Raw genomic sequence first — 22,047 nt, forward strand, 5'->3', positions numbered from 1 at the left:
TGGAGAATCCCATGGACAGAGAAGCCTGGCAGGCTACAATCCATGGGGTTGCAAAGAGTCGGACAGTGAGTTAGCACACAGCATGCATTATTAAATAGGGCAAGTTGAACTAGAATTAGTCCCAACATGCCTTCAAGTTTCTAATAATTCTGGCAGATTAAATAAAAGTAGAAAATACATGCAGAACTCTTGACACAAAGCAGCTGTAGACACATCTCTTATAAAAACTCTTTAAAAGAACCAAACATTCCTAACAATAGTTCTTTTTTAAAACTGACAGCAAAAAACAAAAACAAAAAATGACCCTTGTATCCATCCTGGGAAAATAAAGAGCCCTGTAACATGCCATGGTCATCTTTCTGTGATTCATCCTAGCAAGGGTCTGCAAGTCCAGACCTGGGTTAGAAACTAACAAAAGAGTATGATGTCATGAGGTGGTCACCTCATGGAGCTTTGGAAGAAAAACTGTGGATGCCAAGAACCCACAAATATGCCATATTTCCCAAGCAAGTGTCTAAGTCTGCACATCACATGTGACTTTTTAACTTAACCATGTCAGCTCTGCAGATTTAAAAACCATGTTCATATCACATGTACTTATAGAGTTACTTCTGAGTTCCCGATTCTATAATTCAACCATGGTTGCTGACTCACTTATTACTAACTATAAATCACTTGAACGTTTAGCTGCTGGATGTGGGGGCATTCCCAATGTTTGGCTAAGTGGGCTAAGTGAGGCAGCCGAAGCTTTGTGGCTAACTGTTCAGGCTGGAGAGCCAGGCTGCCTGGGTTTGAATCACTTTCTCTACTCACAAGCTGGCAATGACCTGTGGTGAGTCACTAACCTTTATGTGCCTAACTTGTGAAATGACATGAACATTTTCCTTTGAGATTTTTTGGTGAAGTTTAAATGAGTTGGTATTTGGGAAATGCTTAAAATAATATTGCCAGAGTAAACCCTGTTGTCATTATAGGAAGTTATTTCCTTAAACCAGCAAAAATCCTCAAAATTTGCTGCGTGGGAACAATCTGGAAGGCTTGTTAACACACAGACCCCAGGCCCCATGCCTGCAGTTTCTGATTCTGTGGGTCTGGGATGGAGCCTAAGCATTATGTTTTGTTAACAAGGTCTAGGATCATGCTGACGCTGCTGGTCCCAAAACCACAGCCTCAGAAGAAAAAGAGCTTTTAAACCCAGTGTGCCGTTAATCCCTTTCAACAGGAAAGGTTTCTCCAAAATTGGCCCACAAAAATCAAACTGCAGGTATCACAGGTTATCATCGCTACCTCTCAGCCTTCAGACCTAACTCTGGGGACCCTCAGACTTGAGAAGAGCTCACAGTGATTAAAGCCAAGTCCTTAAATTCAACAGGTGGAGGACATAAACGTGGGTAAGGTCCCCCGGCTGAAACTGCCCTGCGCGCCAGCCTGAGAAATCCTGGGATTTAGAAAAAAGCGGAGGAAACGAGAAGCGAGCAGGCATACGTGCGTTCTCAAAAATAAAACTGGGTGGTCGTTTATTATCTGTCTGTGTGCCGCGAAGCCTCGGCTCAGTCCCCAGACACGTAAGTCAACGTCGCCCCGCCCCGCCTTCCCTTCCTCAGCTCCGGAGGGTCCCTTTGCCCCGGGCAGCTGAACTCAGGAAATGCCAGCGGCGGGAGCCCCTTGGTCACCTGGGCGGAGAGGTGAGCGGCTCCGTCAGTCCTTTGCTGGGAAGAGGAGAGGACCGATACCCGCGCCAGCGAGGGGCTTGGCATGGGAATGCAGCTAGTCCTCTGTCCCAGTCTGGGCAAGGCGAGCAGCGAGGGAGGGGTGAGAGTCGGGAGAGGTGGAGCAAGGGCCGATGAGGGATAGGAATTAAAGCAAAAAAAAAAAAAAATCACCTCTTCAGTGACTGCTGCCGGAGAAAAGACACACTCTTAGTAAAGATTCGTCAGTAGGTAGAGACCCTTATTGTGGGCATTTATGATAGATTTGCCCGTAAAGGCTAAGGGAGGAGAAACTCCTGGGACTTGGGGTAAAATGGAGTGATGTTAATAGATATACCTAAATTGACAGGTTTAAGGGGAACTGAAGCGCACTGTTGAGGCAGGAGAAAGTACACTTCCAAACCTCCACTTTGCGTTTTATTTCTGTAACAACAGCAGTTATGAAGAAACACTTCTGACTGCTGACTTTGGGTTATCCACGCTGCAGCTGTCCAAGCGCCTCCAGGTCTCTCGTCAGAGCAGTACTCCTGCGCGGTAAGCCAGAAAGGTCAAGCCATTCGCCCACCTGGGGAGCAGAGAAGAGAACGCTTCCTCCCTCAGCAGTGGGTACAACTCTCCATTTCTTGGGAAGGTTTTCAGTCTGCCTATGTCAGGAGAGGATTTAGGACGACGACAGAAGAGCTCAGGTACTGTCCATTTCTATTTCATTATATACATTTTCAGGTTTATGGGAAACCACTCCCATGTGTTCAGACTTTTGGGTCTCTTTTCAGTAACTCTCAAGTGGGCAAACCCAGAACTTCTATTTTTCTAGCTGAGCGACAGAACTGCCTTCAACCTATTCTTTTCTTTGCTTGCCTAATTATAAAAAGGTGGAAATGCTGTCTCCAATCACATATTTATTTAAATATTTGGTAACCAGACAGTTACAATGACAAAAGTGGCCATCTGATTAAACCAGTATTAATTTGGGCTAAATTCTAATACCATGATATTTATACCTATATGAAGATACAAGCAATTTAGCATTTCATGTTATTTTAAATGTAGTTTATAGTTAAAGGATGGCTGCTGGTAGAATCTAAAAGAAACCATTCTTTGAAGATCACTTTTCTTAGAAAAGCATAATAGAGATCTTATTACATCTTCATATGTTCTGAATTGCAGGAAAAAATTTGGTTTGGATCCCTGGGCTTGCCTCACATGTGGGTACCAGATACCATTTTTTCCAACAAGCTGAGCATGTTTCTTCCCTGCTTATGCCCCCACCCCCATAGCAGATGTGAGAAGGAGAAGGGACCAAGAGAAGAGGCAGAGGGATGTTCTAAGCAGAGCAAAAACAGCATCATGCCTGCGAGGGGTCAGCGTGGCCCACTGTAGGGCATGTATAAGGCTCAAGCCCTCTCAACTGGCCAGTTACTATTCGTTATGGTCATCATTTGGCAGTGACGTGTATAATTTGTCTTTTTTTGGCAAAGACTTATGACATTAGGAAGAGATTTATTCATCCTTTCAGTGATTACAGCTCTAACTAAAAGTGTTTTTGAAGGTTTAAGAAAATGAAAAACCAAACATGCTCAGTGATAAAACATGTATTATGAAACTTCACTTGATCACACATACACAGAAACACACACACCCAATAAAGAAAAGGCTAGAAGGAATAGAACAAAATGTTATTGATTATATCTGGGTGGTGGGGAGTATAAGTGATTTTATTTTATTTGACTTATTTACAACTTCTAACTTTTCAGTGTTGCACACGTATTAGCTTTATAATCAATTTTTTTTAAGTCTAAAAGAACTAATGTATAAACAGGAAACTAAACTTTATGTATTTCAGTTGTCACAATATAGCCATTATGCTTTCCATTTTCTTTTTTTTAATGAATCCCTAAGTAAAAGGGATTCCTGCTTTTCATTAAGAAGTGAAAATCTGTAAAGGAATTTTCATAGTAAATACCCTGCTTGTCACAAGAGTCCATTTGAGGCCAGCACACACTATGGCTTTGTAGTTAGCTTTACCATAAAAGTTGCAAATGAAATTGGTCCCTAATAACCGAACTAAAAAGCCTCTTGATGAAAGTGAAAGAGGAGAGTGAAAAAGTTGGCTTAAAGCTCAACATTCAGAAAACTAAGATCATGGCATCCAGTCCCATCACTTCATGGGAAATAGATGGGGAAACAGTGGAAACAGTGTCAGACTTTATTTTTGGGGGGCTCCAAAATCACTGCAGATGGTGACTGCTGCCATGAAATTAAAAGATGCTTACTCCTTGGAAGGAAAGTTATGACCAACCTAGATAGCATATTCAAAAGCAGAGACGTTACTTAGCCAACAAAGGTCCGTCTAGTCAAGGCTATGGTTTTTCCAGTGGTCATGTATGGATGTGAGAGTTGGACCGTGAAGAAGGCTGAGCGCCGAAGAATTGATGCTTTTGAACTGTGGTGGTGGAGAAGACTCTTGAGAGTCCCTTGGACTGCAAGGAGATCCAACCAGTCCATCCTAGAGGAGATCAGTCCTGGGTGTTCATTGGAAGGACTGATGCTAAAGCTGAAATTCCAGTACTTTGGCCACCTCATGCGAAGAGTTGACTCCTTGGAAAAGACTCTGATGCTGGGAGGGATTGGGGGCAGGAGGAGAAGGGGACAACAGAGGATGAGATGGCTGGATGGCATCACCGACTCGATGGACATGGGTTTGGGTGAACTCCGGGAGTTGGTGATGGACCGGGAGGCCTGGCGTGCGGCAGTTCATGGGGTCACAGAGAGTCAGACAGGACTGAGCAACTGATCTGAACCTTAGAGGACGGTGTCCCAGATTACCCGTTACTGTGTGTGGTCTACTGGAACTCTGCTCAAACCATATTTATAATTGAGGTATGATGTTTTTTCAGGATGAAGCCGAAAGGCAGGGGAAGCACCAGCTTATTGCTCTCCTTCACTGCAATCTGCCTGATAGCCCTCCCTGGGGGCAGGGCCTGTCCTCGCCGCTGTGCCTGTTACGTGCCTACAGAGGTGCACTGCACGTTTCGGTACCTCACCTCCATTCCAGAGAGCATCCCACCCAACGTGGAACGTATCAATTTAGGGTGCGTGAGGGCACTTGTCTTGCTTCCTTCTCAAGGAGGGATTGAGTACACTGGTGATGTCCCCAAAACAGTTGTGACTTTTGTAGATTAACCACAATTCTTTTAATAATACTTTCCTTCTGAAATGAGTGCATGAGGATCTTAAGCTTTCTGGGACAATACGAAAATTTTTCCCTGTAAGCTTTTACTAGGGGAAAGTTTTTCTAGAACCCAAAGTCATTCATGGTAGGCTGAGACCCCCATGATTATAGAAAAGCTTCATTCTGGCTCTATTTTTGCTGAATAATAATATAGCTCTTGCTAAGATTAGAGTTATGATAATATCCATAAGAGGTAAATGTCTTCCTATATATATGAAAAGTCAACTAGACCTTTTTTTTTAAGGCCTTTGGATTTTTTTCCCCATAGAAACCAACTTATTTAAAATACTTAAAAAATGCATAAGTAATTAAATCTGCTAAAAAGTGACTGTATTTTAAAGGTTGGTGAAAAATGTGTGTGAATGAATGAAAAGGCAGACTTAACATCTTTTGACATTAGTGAGCACCTACTATGGACCAAACACAAGGATGGTACCAGGGATACAATGATGAAGTATACATTATTCATGTGTAGAAACTAGTTAAGGTGAAAAGACAGATGTATAATCAGTACAATTTACTAAGAATTGTAATACAGCATACGAAGTGTCTTGGGAACAGTCACTACTGACAACAGCTAACATTGTGTCCTGGCATTGAGCTAAGCACTCTTCATGAATGCATTCATTTAATCCTCAAAACCCGTTTCAAGTAGGTTCTATTATTTGCATTTTATAGACAAGGAAACTGAGGCAAAGAAAGGTTACTGTTTTGTTTTTTTTTTAACCCAGCATTGGCCCTACTCCCAGGAGCCGGGTACCTGAGTTCATAATCATATCTAAAACATTTGACTTCAGAGTCCAGGCTTCTTAACCATTGTTTCCTAATGATGAATTCCACCTGGGAGAATGAGGGGCAATGTCATTAGGGAATGGGCTGGGTCTTAACAGTGTTCACAAATAGAGAAGGCTGGAGTCAAGGGCATTCCAACTTGAAGATACAACATAACATACAAAGGTTTGAAAATGAGAAGGAATGTAGCATGTTCCAGGAATGTGAGTAGGATAGTTTTAACTGAGAATGCAAGGGCTGGGTGAAGGAGCTGACCTTCCATGGCATCTGATGAATTCGTTTTTCAAGCATTGGGTTATCTTAGAGCACAGGGAATCTTTAGTGGGGTATGTGTTTGTGTGAGAGAGGTGGGGAGTGAAATTCAGTTTTGTGTGTGCATTTGTTGGGTTTTGCTTTGGCATTTGAACTTTAGCTGACAGACTTATGTCTAGAATGATGTTTTTATTTCAGGTACAACAGCTTGGTTAGATTAACAGAAGCAGATTTTTCTGGCCTGAACAAGTTGGAGTTACTAATGCTACACAGCAATGGCATTCACACAATCCCTGCTAAGACCTTCTCAGATTTGCAAGCCCTGCAGGTGAGACTGATGTTGGGAAGGGGCAAGTTAACGAGGTGAGATGTGCCTCCAAAACCTACCTGTTCCTAGAGAACCCCAAAATGAACATTCTGTACATCAGACGTAGACATCAAGGGAAAATGTCAAAGAACTGATTTCAAGTGGAACAGTATGTGGAAATTAGAATAAGAAAATTCTGATTTTCTTATACCTTAGGTTCACGGAAAGAAGTATCAATGCCCAGGGATTACTCAACCTTGAAAATGTAATTCTAAAAGGCCACTTCTAGTCATGTTCATCTGAGAATTGAATGTAGTTTGTAAAATAATTGCTATCTTTACAGCTTTTTATAAGCAATATATTTTTTAAAAATCTTTTTTAGTATGTTTTTATTTTTAATTGGAGTATAATTGCTGTAGAATGTTATGTTAGTTTCTGCTGTACAACATGAATCACCTACACACACACACACCCTCCCTCCCTCTCCACCCATCCCACTGCCACCCATCCCAGCCCTCTAGGTCATCACAGAGCATCACCGAGCCATACAGCAGCTTCCCAAAGCTGTTTTTATTTATTTGTTTTTATTTACACATGGTAGTGTATATATGCCAATGCTACTGTTGGTCCACCCTCTCCTTCCCCTGCTGCATCCACAAGTTCCTGCCCTGCAAATGGATTCATCAGTACCATTTTTCTAGATTCCATACAAATGTGTTGATATATGGTATTTGTGTTTCTCTTTCTGACTTCACTCTGTATGACAGGCTCTAAGTTCATACCTCATTACAACTGACAATTCCATTCCTTTTGATGGCTGAGTAATATACCATTGTATGTATGTACATCATCTTTGTCCATTCATCTGTTGATGGACCTCTAGGTTGCTTCCATGTCCTGGCTATTGTAAATAGTGCTGAAATGAACATTGGGTTATCTGTGTCCTTTTGAATCATGGTTTTCTCAGGGTATATGCCCAGTACCGGGATTGCTGGGGCACATGGTAGTTTTATTCCTGGTTTCTTAAGGAACATCCATACTGTTTTCCATAGTGGTTGTAGAGCAATATATTTTGTAAGTTTCACTTTACTTTTGCACTGATTTAAAAAAAAAAGTTATGAGGACTTCTAAGAATGTATCAAATATTTTAAGAATTACTACTCCAGTAGGCAAGAAAGTAGTAAGTAGGAAGAACTCTTAGGAACAAGAACAAAGGGAATGCAGGAAACATCAGGCATAAAGGTTGGTATGTCTGCTGTAAGTAGGACTTGAGGCTTTAGAGAAGTTAATTCAATTTATGATGTCTATTAATTTTTTAATAAATTAAAAAGTAAAACTACTGTTCAGAAATACAACCATACCTGACTTTAAATTAGAAAAAGATGTCTCCCAAAGGTCCTCACAGATGACAGTAAGCAAACTGTCAGTCCTACCCTTAGAAAAGATAAACTGCCAGTGTACGTGAGTCTTGTCACACCACATCAAGCCTGTGTAAAGCCACAGATTTAAGTCTAGATAAGTGATTATGTTGACTTGGTTTAATCAGGTTTTATTATTTGGAAGATATATCTTCAGCAGATTAGATGGAGTTTCTTCATGGAATTCACACAGCATGATAGTGTATATATGTCAATGCTACTGTTCGTAGCATTGCTACGGTTTTTCTTGACCAAGTTTCCAATAGATATTGATGAACACTGAGTTTGGTAATAGTTGGGGCAAAGTTGTTCCATGTTGTCAAATGTTCTTTATTAGGAAACTTAGCATTCCAGAAAAGCATTCTCAACAGAGATGACAGATTAGGTCAAATCAGGAAAGTATGATAAGAAATCATTGATTTTACTAGCATTTTTTTATTTTGGGGAAAAAGAGTATGTTCAGCTGGTAGCTGGAGAAGGAATTGGAGAATACCCAAGCGCTACTGAAATACTGAAAAATTATTTTAACTTCAATTAAAATCACATTACTCTTAATAGCTAAAAACTAAAAAACAAAAACAAAAAAAACCCAAACGTCTATCAACTCATAAATGGATAAACAAAACATGTTACATGTATAAAGTGGACTACTATTCAATAGTATGAATGAATAACTGACTTATATGCTAAACTAGCAGTAAGTCTTGAAAATAAGGCTAGTTGGAAGAAGGCAGGCACAAAAGACCACATATTGTATCACCCATTATTTTAAATGTTGAGAATAGGCAAATCCAGAGAAACAAAGTAAATCAGTGGTTTTCTAGGTCTAGGAGGAGGGGGGAAATGACTTGTTTCACCTGTACTTCCACCCCACTGTTTTTCTACTTCATTGCATTGTTTTGAAATAAATCTGAGATATCGTGTTTCATCTGTAAGTACTTCAACATATATATATCAAAATTAGAGTCTTTAAAAAATAAGTGTAAAATATTGTTTTGCCTTAAAATTATAGCATTAATTCATGAATATCACAAACTATTCATGAGTGTTCTAATTTCCCTGATATTCCCATATTTAATTTGCAGCTAGTTTGTCGAATTAGGATCCACACAAGGACTGGATAATCTCAGTGTATGTTTATTATGAATATGCTTGTCCTTTCTGTGGTAATTCCTTTGACAAAATAAGGGTGTTCTTTGTATTCTTAGGTCTTAAAAATGAGCTATAACAAAGTTCGAAAACTTCAGAAGGACACTTTTTATGGCCTCAGGAGCTTGACACGGTTGCATATGGACCACAACAACATTGAGTTTATAAACCCAGAGGTTTTTTATGGACTCACCTCTCTCCGACTGGTGCACTTGGAAGGGAACCAACTCACTAAGCTTCATCCGGATACATTTGTCTCCTTGCGCTACCTCCGGATATTTAAAACATCTTTTATTAAGTACCTATACTTGTCTGATAACTTTCTGAGCTCCATCCCTCAAGAGATGGTCACCTACATGTCTGATCTGGAAAGCCTTTATCTTCATGGGAATCCTTGGATCTGCGACTGTCAACTGAAATGGCTGGCTGACTGGTTACAGGAGAAGCCAGGTACCTAGACTATTTCTTTGTTATAATTCAACAGACAAAATCTGCATGGAGGTGTTTTACTAGTGAGGGAGGTCAAAGTAATTTAGCTGGAAAGAAAATGAAATGTCAATAATTCAGTGGGAATGAACTGTCTTAATTCATCAATGAATAATCTTTAATTCAGGTCAATTATCCAATTATCACTTCTGGCTTTTAGCAAGATTGGGAGCTAAGAAATGTATCATGTGTTACTCTTCCCTACTTACCACAAGGCATAGAAACACTTCCCTCTTATTTTCCTTTCAGTCATTTGGTCAATACATATTTTTTTGGAGTTTTATTCAAGGCCTTGTGCTCAGCGAAGCAACCACCAAGAGCTCTGTGTCTGCTCTAACTACACATCTGGTGGGATACCGATAAGCAATCAGAATGTAAAACGTGCTTTGACAGCAAAGTAAGAGGCAAGATGCATTCAGTCAACAAGTAGTTACAAGAAGTCAGAGAGAACATAGGGATGCAAAAGTGATTGTGGAGCTTATACTCTTTTGGAGAAAATGGGTTAACAACTAATCACACTATTTCAATTAATCCAGTCGGTAGGGAATGATTGAAAGGACCCCATTGGTTTTGACATCTAAGTGGCAGCTGATTGGAAAGAGCAATGAGAGAGGAATTGTTATGCAGGGATTGGGGAGGCAGGGCTCCAGCTGACCCTGGAGAGACCTGGCTTGAAGTGAGGGAAGAATGGTGACTGCCAGATGGAAATATGCCATCACTCAGGACTCTCTGAGCATCAAACAGACATGAGCACATTTAAGCTAAGGAGAGATTTTTGAGAGAGAGAAGGTACCAACATTGCAGAAAGAGCAGATCATCAATTGAGCCAGTCCCCTGACAAGGCTGGATGTCAAGAGACCCAGCCTTTAGGTGGGTGGAGCGGTTTTCCTTAGGAGACAGGAGAGAAAAGGACCAGATGGGTACAGAGGCAAGTGAGTTCATGGGTCTAGTGGAGGGGGTAAGAAAGTTCTTACCTGATGCCTTTTCCTTCTTTGTTAAGTTGTAGGAGAGGTGACTAAGGAGGGTGCTAGGAAGGGGTCAAGGCTGGAAGTCTGAGAAAAGTGGAAAAAGTCTGGAGTTGCTGTGGTGAAATAGACAGATACACACATATATATGTATGTGTAATACAGTTAGTCAATATAATTAGTCAAAAAGTGAACTGCTTTAGACCAAAAGACACCACCTTTGCGCTCCAGGAGCTTGCTATCTTATAGATAAAAATGCTCAACATATAAAAAGACAATGAGGAATGGATGAAAAACAGCAAAATGTTTATACTGAAAATTTAGTTCTATAGGAGGCAGAATCAGTAAGTTACTTCTGCCTTGAATAATATACTGAAAGAAAAGGAAGGAATAATAGGGAGGGAGCAGGAAGGTAACATATATTCAGTTTGTGTTTGACATTGTGCTCACTGCTTTCTATTTAATCCTCAATTTAGAGATGAAGAAATTGAGGCTAGAAAAGTTGGGTATCTTGGGATAGTCATTTAGATTCTTATAGATCAGTTTTCTCACCTGTAACATAGGGATACCAATAACTGAAAAAAGTAATTAAAATAATACATATCAAGTGCTTAGCACAATATATGACATAAGCATTCAACAAACATGATTATCATGATTTTCACTGTCACCCAGCTCACATGGCTAGAAAGTAGAAAAGCAGAAACTCAAAGTCTAGTCCTTTTTCTATAATGTATTTGTGATGGAGAAACTGCTTTGTACATAAAAATAGGGTAAGTCTCATGAAGAGGGCAATAAGTAGCCCAGCTTGCCTGGCATGGGGTAGTATAGACTGGCATGGTGTTTTGTCTTTTGCTGTCTGACTTACTTCACTTGGTATGATAATGTCTAGGTCCATCCCTGTTGTTGCAAATAGCATTATTCCATTCTTTTATGGCTGCATAATATTCCATTGTATATACACCACATTTTTTTTTTCCATTTATTTGTCCATGGACTGTCTTGGCTAGTGTAAAAAGTGCTGGTATGAACACCGGGGCACATGGATCTTTGTGAATTAGAGTTTACCCTGGATATATGTCCAGGAGTACGATTTGCAGAATCGTATGTTAACTCTTTTTTGTGTGTAAGGAACCTAGATAGTGTTCCACATACTGGGTACATCATCTACAACAGTGTAGGAGGGTTCCCTTTTCTCTTTACCCTCTCCAGTCACATCAGCTTCTGCTTTGACATTTTTTTCATCTATTTCAAGAAACTCATAGTTTCTCATACCTTTAATTGCCTCATTTGACAGTCCTTTTGTACATAAGTGGTCAGTAATCAAATATAACACAGCTTCATCTGGTTATGGCTATCTTCCACTCCTGGGTTTCACAAAGCTCTAGGCGTTGTTTTTCTAGGAAATATGGATTTGTGGCCTTTTCTCTGACAGTTTTACCACAAATATTAAATTTATGTCCTCTTATTGTTTCCAAGCCTTTCTAATATGCATAACTTATTTTAATGGCAAGCACAGTGTAATCTTTATGTAATACCAACAGTGCATGTAACTCAGTTGAAGAGAAAACAAAATATATAAATGGCTATGGCAGTATTGGTGTGTGTGCCGGCAGTGGTAGCTATAGCAAGACTGCCGGCGGGTCAGTCACTACTGTAAGACAACTTCAACTGTAAGACCCATCTCAATTTGCAAGCTAAAATGTGGAAGAAATGTGGTCTTAGAATTAGACTGCCCTTCCTCCCTTTCTCTAATCTTTCCATCCATTTGCCAGGGCTGGAGACAAACAGACGACTAGACAGGTCTTTCTACTAGTGGGTGACGAGGGCTAGGATGGGGAAGTGGAAGGTACCGGGAGAACATAAAGCAGGGAGCCCACTGAGAAGGAGCGCTCTTCTGGCTTGCTGACGAAGGAGGTAAGTAGTCAGGCAGTAATGGAAGACAGCCTATCAGACAGCAAGTGTATTGCAAGTAGAAGAACAGCGTATGCTAAGAGCGTGACAGGGTATGGCAGAGTTGAGGACTTGAAGGCGTTTCTGTGTGAATGAAATCTAGTGTGACAGAAAGAATGGAAATAATGTGGTCAGATTTGCAACTGAGCTAAAATACTTGATGTCCAGGGCTGAGCAATAATCAAACCAAGATGTGAGTATAATTCTATGATGAGGTTTAATTAAACCAGAAGTCTGCCTTTCTTTTCTTTTTTTTTTTTTTTTTGGCTATAGCAGGGTTTGAGCCCAGGCTACTGGGAAGTAGTAAAAGGTCACAGCTGGTTGGTAAGTAGGTGATTGATAAAAGCCTCTTTGACAGGCTTGCTAGCTACCGCCTCTGGGTAAGATAGCACTTTACAATTTGCTGAAGAATGCTGAGGAGCCAGATATATATGACAGTGCCTGTCACACTGAAGAGTTTGGAGTCAGTGATCAGAGAGATTTGTCTCAGGCCTTTGAGGAAATGCACAATTACAGGAAGGTGATTTGACCCTGTGCAGTCACTTTGTCAAATGAGATCTTCTAAGAAGTACAGTGCTTCTTTTACATGCTGCGTCTAAATGCATGATATGGAACAGGATGTAGCTGTATTTTGTATAAGGTAAAACCCCATATCGCTTATCAAGTATGTGACCAGCCATTTAAAATAGGCTCACCAGAGTATATATATATATATATATATATATATATATATATATTTTGCAGAGAAGAAATAATTAAATGACAAATTAGTATCAAAATGAGACTAATATTAAAGATACTTTAAACAAAAATCCCATGTCTTTGGAAATTAAATGTCCACTTTTAAATGATAGGTGTATCTAAGATGCCACGACAAGGAAAATTAGAATAAAAATGAAAAGGGAACTTACCAGAATTTGTTGCATGCAACTGACGCTGCTCAATTAAATACAATGTGGAATCTTGAATAAGATATGAAAACAAATAATGGTCACTAGCATAAAATTTTATGAAATTTGAACAAAATCTGTACTTTAATACTATATCACTTGTTAATTTCCTGTTTTGTATTTTTTTTTTTTTTTTACAACATGGTATTTCTTTATATTCTCAGAATTGGATTAAAGCCTCAAGCCTCACTCAAAAATTTTTTTTAAATCGCTAGTAAATTTTATAGACTTTTAGCAGTAATACTAGATGCCAAAATACATGGAACTATATCAAAGTTTTCAGGTAATATAAATTAGAAAGCTAACATTCTATTCATACTAAATAAAACGAGCGGAAACAAAAAGCTTTTGTACATACCTATATATAGTATATATGTCAGACCTTTCATGGCTGCCCCATTGCTTGGGCACAGCTTTCCTCTCTCTGCATTAAACCTGATCCTCCTCAACTGAGTCTACCTCAGGTGCCAAAGTCATACTGTGTCTTTCTGCACTCTTCTTAATAACCCTCTTTGCTCAGCCACATCCTCACCTCTTTCTTGATTGGTTCTACTGGCTTCATTATTTCCGGCATCCATCTTGTTCTCTCCATTCCTATTGTGACCAAGATAGACCAGGCCAAGGTACCTTGTAATTCATTCATCATTCTTTTTAGTAATGGACAGAAACTTGGGTTTTTAATGATATCCAGAATGTATAAATGGTAACTTATCAGACAAGTTATCATTTAAAGGACACTGAAATTCTCTGAGCCTTAAAACATTAAATGGGGAAACAGAACTAAATAATAAGCTAATAAAAAGTGATAAACATAAGTATATAATTTCGTTTTGCCAGATAAGGGAACTATTCAATTAATAGTACCAAATATGTACCCCAGGTGCTTTTTAGGCATGGAAAATATAGCTGTGAGCATGAGAAACAAAATTCTTGTGCCTATGGATGTAATATTGTGGCAGGGTATATAGACGATAACATTTTCAGAAATCAATCCAAAGACCAAGAAAAAAAAAAAAGGAAACATTTCCAAATTGTTTCAAGTTCTAGCAAAAGCTACTTATTCAAAATGTTTAAATGTTAATTCGTGAAGAAGCCACAATGGGCAATAATTCAATTTTCATTTTTTTCTAGATATCATAAAATGCAAAAAGGACAGAAGTCCCTCCAGTCCTCAGCAGTGTCCACTTTGCATGAACCCCAGGACCTCTAAAGGCAAGCCCTTAGTTATGGTCCCAGCTGCAGCTTTCCTGTGTGCCAAACCCACCATTCACCCCTCTCTGAAGCTGAAGAACCTGACTGTTCTGGAAGACAGTGGCTCTGTGTCAATCTCTCCCCAAGATTTCATGGCTCCCTTCGGCTCTCTGACTTTGAATATAACAGATCAGACTGGAAATGAAGCTAACATGATCTGCAGTATCCAAAAGCCAGCAATGACCTCATCCATTGCATTCACTGCAGAAAATGACTACATCATGCTAAATGCTTCATTTTCAACATTTCTGGTGTGTGACATAGATTACAGCCACATTCAGCCAGTGTGGCAGGTTCTGGCTTTGTATAGTGACTCTCCTCTGATCCTAGAAAGGAGTCACTTGTTCACTGAAACCTCACAACTCTGCTACAAATATAAACAGGTGGTACTGAAGCCTGAAGACATCTTTACTAACATTGAGGCTGGTCTCAGAGCAGATCCCCCGTGGTTAATGCAAGACCAAATTTTCTTGCAACTAAACAGAACTGCCACCACCCTCAGTACACTGCAGATCCAGTACTCCAGTGATGCCCAAGTCACTTTACCAAGGTCAGAGATAAAGCCAGAGACATACAGATGGACCATGATTTCCAAAGATAACAATACTAAGCTGGAACGCACTGTTTTGGTCGGTGGGACTGTTGACCTAGACTGCCCTGGCCAAGGAGAGCCTCCCCCACATCTGGAGTGGCTTCTAGCTGATGGAAGTAAAGTGAGGGCCCCTTATGTGAGTGAGGATGGGCGAATCCTGATAGGCAAAAGTGGAAAACTGGGACTCCAGATGGCTGATAGTTCTGACACTGGCATATACCACTGCATAAGCACTAACGACGATGATGCAGATATCCTCACATACAGGGTTACCGTGGTAGAGCCCAACGTAGAAGCCTATCAGGAAAATGGAGCTCGTCATATAGCTTCTGTTGGTGAAACACTTGACCTTCCTTGCCATTCTACTGGTATCCCAGATGCCTCTGTTAGCTGGGTTCTCCCAGGAAACACTGTGCTTCAACAGTCCTCAAGAGATAAGCAAATTCTTAACAATGGCACATTAAGACTATTACAGGTCGCTCAAAAAGACCAGGGTCACTATCGCTGTGTAGCAGCCAACCCAGCAGGGGTCGATATTTTAGTTAACCAAGTTTTAGTCAAAATAAAAGGGCAAAAGTCAGCAGAGCATAACGTAGAAACAGATGGATCGGGGTTTGATGAACCCAATTCCATGGGTCAGCTTCAGGAATCCACCAGCTACACATCTCCCCACATCTCCTCCGCACGGGGGCTGAGGCTGGAACACATGTCTTGAGCCAAGTAAGAATCCAAACAGTGGGTATTAATATCCCAGAGGCGTGGAGAGTCAACCAGCTGGCGTTACAGGGATCACAGGAGGCAATTCCCTCCCTCTGCCCGGAGAATTGACCCACAGCACTGGGCAGCGCTTTTGGAGAAAGCTAAAAAGAATGTTATGCCAGAGAAGCAAGAAAATACCACAGGAAAGCCACCTCCACCAGCCACCCAACTCCTGGATATACCTGGTGAGGAAGCAGACTCATCAGGCGTGCTCCCTCCAGATGAGCAACTTACGGTCCCAACAGCTAAGCTGCGGACGTTCTGACAAGGACAGTGGCTGCAGATTCCAGAAAATCACCCCGAGAGCCCTGTGACAAGTCAAACTGATGGCACCCCAGCCTCCCCAATTGTGAGTCCACAGACCCTATCACCTGAAAAACCAAGAGATTTCAGACCATCTACTACTATTAAAACTCAAGTCACGTCAAGGAATATAAACCCAACCGCATCAAGTGGAATGCAAGACACAACCAACCCAAATTTACCTAATGTGTTTCCTCTACTAACTGAAGCAACTCTGTTTCGGGATGCTGATGACATGGAGAGAAAAAAAGAGACCTTACAAACTGCATCCCCAGTAACAGTGGGGGCTACTGTGATCAAAGATACCCATATCCAAATGCCGAGTAATGCTGTCGGCAAAGCTGGTATATTTTTAGGGTCAGTAAATGCCACAAATAGTTATCAGAGATCTGTAACAGGAGTTGGTGAACCCAGGAGCCATCACTCTCCTTCTCACAGTACTCACAAACCTAGCACCACTGAGCTCCCTTCAGGCCCACACACTGCTGCTCCTTCTCAGTTACACATTCCTAGAAAGAGTACAATGAACGGTCCGCTGTCCAGGCGCTTTGGAAGATGGCGAAAAGTTTGGAGCAGGGGGCGAATTATCAGCCCACATAGGACACCAGTTCTCCGACAGCATAGATTCAGCGTTGCAAGGCCCACATTCAGAGGCTCTTCAGAAGAAAGCACCACTGCATCTCCAGCCCCAGAGCTCAGTGCAGTGTGCCCATCCTGTTCTCCCAGAGAAAGGCTCACCACTGATGAGGCAGCGCTGTCTTCTCCAAGCTTATCCCCCGTTACCCTCCCCAAAACTGAAATTGCCAGCGTCACAGCAGAAGAAGCTACAACTCTAGTTCACAACCCATCATTACTGCTTGAGAACAAACCAAATGCAGATGCTGAGAAGACCACCCCTATGATAAAATACTTCAGTGCTGAAAGTACCCAAGTGACTCCAACTACTGAAGTTATGACTCATGCAACAAGTATTATCTCCCCAAGTGGGTCTAAAGCCAATGAAACCACCAGACATTCTGTGATTGTATCCCCACTGCCAGATCCCACCATCAAGTCACCTGTGCCTACCACTCTAGCTATTACCAGCTTTTCAAGAAGGAAAATCCCCTGGCATCAGATCTTTGTAAATAACCACATCCAAAGAGAAAAGCTAAAGAATCAGCATAAATTTGGTTCACAAAGCAGCACAGACTCGGTGCTTCCTAAAATATCTCCTGCTTTGCCCACAAATAAAGTTTCTCTCCTTCCACTTCGAAACACTCTCAGCTAGTGTAATGAAAATCCCATCTATAACACCAGCCACAACTCACCTCAGGAACACTAACACACACAGCCTTAAGTCTCCCAACAATGAAGGAGCTGCCCTCCCTACCCATTTACCCTATGCCTCCTAGTAGCTCAAGCAAAGAATCAAGTGCAAATTCCGTATCAATGCACACAGACATGCTGACAACCACTCCCACTGTCCCTGCATCTATCATTATCAACAAAGCCCAGATAGACAGACCCAGGGCACGAAAAGTACAAAGGAAAAAGGAGCCTCAGAAACGATGAGGGACCCAAATACCTCTCCCACCCAGACTTCTGGCTTCATTACATCCACCACTGTGACACCTTCTTTTCTAACAGCAGCTGAAACTTCAACCAAGCCCAGTGTGTCTGCTTTCACTCATTCTCCTCTAGAGAACACAAAAGAAATTTCAAGCACAGTCGTCTTCATCCAGGAGCCTTTAATCTGACAGCTGTACTTGAACAACCATCCCAGGAGGGTACTCAGGCTTTGAAGAATATAACTGCTTCTGAAACCACTTGTCCAGCAAACTACAGAGTACCCCTACTAGGAACACAATCAGACCTCAACCATGCCAACCTTCCTGAGCTCCAGTGCCACTCCAATGCCAATTCCCACCTCCCCTCCCTTGAGTAATCAAAGTGAGGTTACTGACAGTATGGCCACGCCCACTTCAGGATGATGACAAGTACAATGGTTGAGGCACGTGAATCCTCAAAGCACAAGGTACTCCACAGCAATTAGCAGTAACATCTCCCCAAACTCACCCAAATGCCAAATTTGCAGTTGGAACCATTCACTTTACCTATTCCAATCTGTTACCCTCTACTCCTATGCCAGCACTAATAACAGTTAAACCACAAGATTCTAAGCTGACTCACTCTCTCTGGTCAGAAAACCACTTTTGGCACAAGTCACACCCAGAAATTGCTGAAAAAGGCCAAAAGCCAGTAGTAGTGAGTGTACTGCCCACTCCAGGCTTGCCAGAGGTTACCACGCATGCTTCAAACTGGGATATACAAAGAATGCAAAGAAAAGTGGCTTTGATAAACAGCAGTTCAAAAAATAACAACTTCCGAATTCCTCCCTTTGATACTTTATCTAGGGATGTATTTGAAAGGCCCAGAATAATTGGAGAAAAGCAGCAAGTTTTACTGTTCCAGCTAACTCAGATGCCTTTCTTCCTTGTGAGGCTGCTGGAAATCCTGTGCCCACTATCCGCTGGACCAGTCTCATCAGGTATTTGAAAGTTTCTTTATACTTAGTCTTTAGTAACAAACAAAGAAAATACTGTGTGATATTTCAGGTTACAAAAAATCAACATCAGCATGAAATTTCTCCAAGACACAGAAACTGTTAATATCCTCCTTAATATGCATGACTTTTTGCTCATTAGAAAGTTTTAAAACATATGTTAAGACCATTTAAAAAATGCTTTTAAAGCAGATCTGGAAAAAAAAAATGGTCATTGTGTTGAACCATCTGGCTTTCCATTAAAATTAGGGTTGTTTTTTTTTTTAATCCAGAAATAATTTTAGCATTCTGAAGACTAAGGATCTTAATTTTAAATATATTTGTTCCCGTAGCCTAACAAAAAGATAGCTCTCCTTTTGTAACTTCCACGTGAGCAATTTGTTTTCCGTCTAAACTTTGATGACCTATGACTATAAATTTCTTTCTTATCAGGACTTGATTTATCTAAGGGCAAACTGAATAGCAGGTTCCAGGTGCTCTCCAATGGCACCCTGTCCATACAGAGGGTGGACATTCAGGACCGTGGACAGTACCTGTGCTCGGCATCCAATCCATTCGGCACGGACCACCTTCATGTCACCTTGTCTGTGGTTTCCTATCCCCCTCGGATCATGGAGAGACATACTAAGGAGATCACAGTCCATTCTGGAAGCACAGTCAAGTTGAAGTGCAGAGCTGATGGGAGGCCCAGCCCTACAATTTCCTGGATTCTTGCAAACCAGACGGTGATCTCTGAATCATCTGAGGGAAGAGACAGGCCCTAGTGACATCTGACGGAACACTGGTCATCCACAATCTCAGCATTTATGACCGAGGCTTTTATAAATGTGTGGCCAGCAACTCAGTGGGCCAGGATGCACTGCTGGTTAAAATACAAGTCATCGCGGCCCCACCTGTTATTCTAGAGCAAAAGAAGCAAGTTATTGCAGGGACTTGGGGTGAAAGTTTGAAACTGCCCTGTACTGCAAAAGGCAATCCTCAGCCCAGTGTTCACTGGGTCCTCTCGGATGGCACTGAAGTGAAACCATTACAATTCGTCGATTCTAAGTTCCTATTTTCAAATGGAACTCTGTTTATAAGAAATGTAGCCTCTTCAGATAGGGGCACTTATGAATGCATTGCTACCAGCTCCACTGGCTCAGAGAGAAGGTGGTCATCATTACAGTGGAAGAGCAAGAGACCATCCCCAGGATAGAACTTGCATCCCAGAAATGGACTGAGGTGAATCTGGGGGACAAACTACTGCTGAACTGCTCAGCCACTGGGGAGCCGAAACCGAAAATCATCTGGAGGCTACCATCCAAGGCTGTCGTCGACCAGTGGCACAGGTAAACCGTACCTTTTAGTTGAGATTATCTTCATCTGTTTAGCTTTACAACTTCTGAAATGGAGAAAGTGGTAGAGCGAGGCTTGCAGCAATGTTAGAGAGCGCTCAGACTCTGCTCATAAAAGTAACTTGCTCTAAAGGACCTAATCCTTTGAGATGTATTTAGATATGTAAATATAAATTATGTAAAAAGAAAGTTTCTTACATGCTGTATTCTAAGGGCCAATTTCTTGTTGAGTTTATATAGTTTAAAAAAAGATTTTTTTAAAACTCTTAATTTTCTTCCGTACTTGTGACAGTTTTTTTTTAACAATAACTGTGTAAATATTTATAATCTTTCTATCAAAAATAGAGGGAATTTTGTAATGCAAACAAGGTCTGGTGAGATGCACTTCATTAATTTGCTCTTCAGAGTCTCCTAGTAAAGCATTTTCAATTTTAGTGCAATCCGTACTTCCTTTATTCTACCCCAAAGTACAAAGCACTTTATGAGGTTAAGCTTCACAAAGTGAAATGTATTCAGGACCTTTATCACTCTGATTGTCAGACAACATATACACATACAGACTTTCTTTAACATGTTCTGATTCAGGCATATTGATTTTTATCTGTTTTCTGTAGCGATTAAATCTCTTGGAAAAAATAATGATTTACTAGATTATAATTTTGCTATTTGCATGACTTTATGCAATGATTTTTCATATATCAGAAAAGATGGCTGAACATTTCCATTTAATGTTTATTAATAGAAACTACCCATGCAAGTAAAATTATACAGTGTTATGTGTAAAATAAATTTTTTTCTAGTGTCTAAGTATAAGTTGGTAATGGATATAGTTAAGGAATTTACTTGTGATCTTCAACGCCAAAGTAAATGTTAATTTTCAAGTTTTTCAAATAAGTCATCAAAATTATCTAATTTTACACTCATCCCAAGTATAAACAGCACCAGTAGTTTCTAAGGAACTAATTCAAGCTTATCTTCAGCTGAAGGAGTCATGGTTATGAGTTTGAGCTGATGTTAATAAGAATCTTGAAGGGACAAGAAAAACTCTTCACATGCCTCTGTCAGTCCTTATCGGCTCCTGTAAACCAGGCCCATGATTTTCTTGGAAAACAAGTGATAACTTTGCATGACTCAGAATGGGTACTGGCTAAACTTTAGGGATATTAACACAACAACAAGATATAGACCATATCTACAATTAATCATTGCAGAGATAACTTTGATAAGCGTGAGTACAGAGTTTTATAATATGTTCATCAAATTAAACTTATAATCTCAAAAAAACTACTTAAATTTTAAATTGAAATTTAGATTTAAAATTTTAAAATGCTGAGTTATGAAATGTAAATGTCACAAGATACATGTTTATGCTTGTCATCTACTGTACATAACCCTGTGGCATCAAATATTCAACAGTTTACCAGTTTTATATTTAATTATATCACATGTCTATTTATTAATCACCCTGCAGCACATGGGGGTGCTTCTCATTTACCTAGAAACTGCTCATTATTCTGTATCGTTAACACAGTTTCACTATCCATGAAGAAACCAACGCAAGAATAGAAGGCATCCACCTGTGATGGGAATCAATAAAGTTCAAATTTTAGGTTGTAAAGACAATGTCCGAATGTTACTGGACATTAAGTCGGTTTTTAAGAATGGAAGAGGTATGAAAAAATGTAAGGAATGTCTTAAAAAGTTAATCCAAAGGAATTTCTAATGACACATTAGCATCTCAGAAAAATCTCAACCTAAACAGTCCAACAAACCCTCCAGAGTTAATACAAAGAAATCAGGTAGCTGTTTGTATTTCATTTTGGGAAAGCACTTACGAACAAGGAAAGATTGTTCACAATGTGGAAAAGCCAATAGAGGGTATAATCACAGATGCTATCACAGGCCCACCGAGGTACCGGCATTCTTTTATAAAGAACTGAACAGCTTGTCTGCTAACTGGACACTTTTAGTGATTATCTGCAATTAACCCATTCAAGAATACTCTTTAGTTAGGTGCTTAAGATATCACCAGAAATAAAAAGGGCACTTC

The 22,047-nt window shown here is 40.5% G+C and overlaps 1 pseudogene; it reads left to right on the plus strand.

The window, feature by feature from the left end:
* The first annotated feature begins 1,546 nt into the window (after positions 1-1,546).
* Positions 1,547-20,122, plus strand: LOC123465992 (annotated as a pseudogene).
* The last annotated feature ends 1,925 nt before the right edge of the window (positions 20,123-22,047 follow it).

The sequence above is a fragment of the Bubalus bubalis genome, chromosome 1 (genome assembly GCF_019923935.1).
Source record: "Bubalus bubalis isolate 160015118507 breed Murrah chromosome 1, NDDB_SH_1, whole genome shotgun sequence".
Lineage (NCBI taxonomy): Eukaryota > Metazoa > Chordata > Mammalia > Artiodactyla > Bovidae > Bubalus > Bubalus bubalis.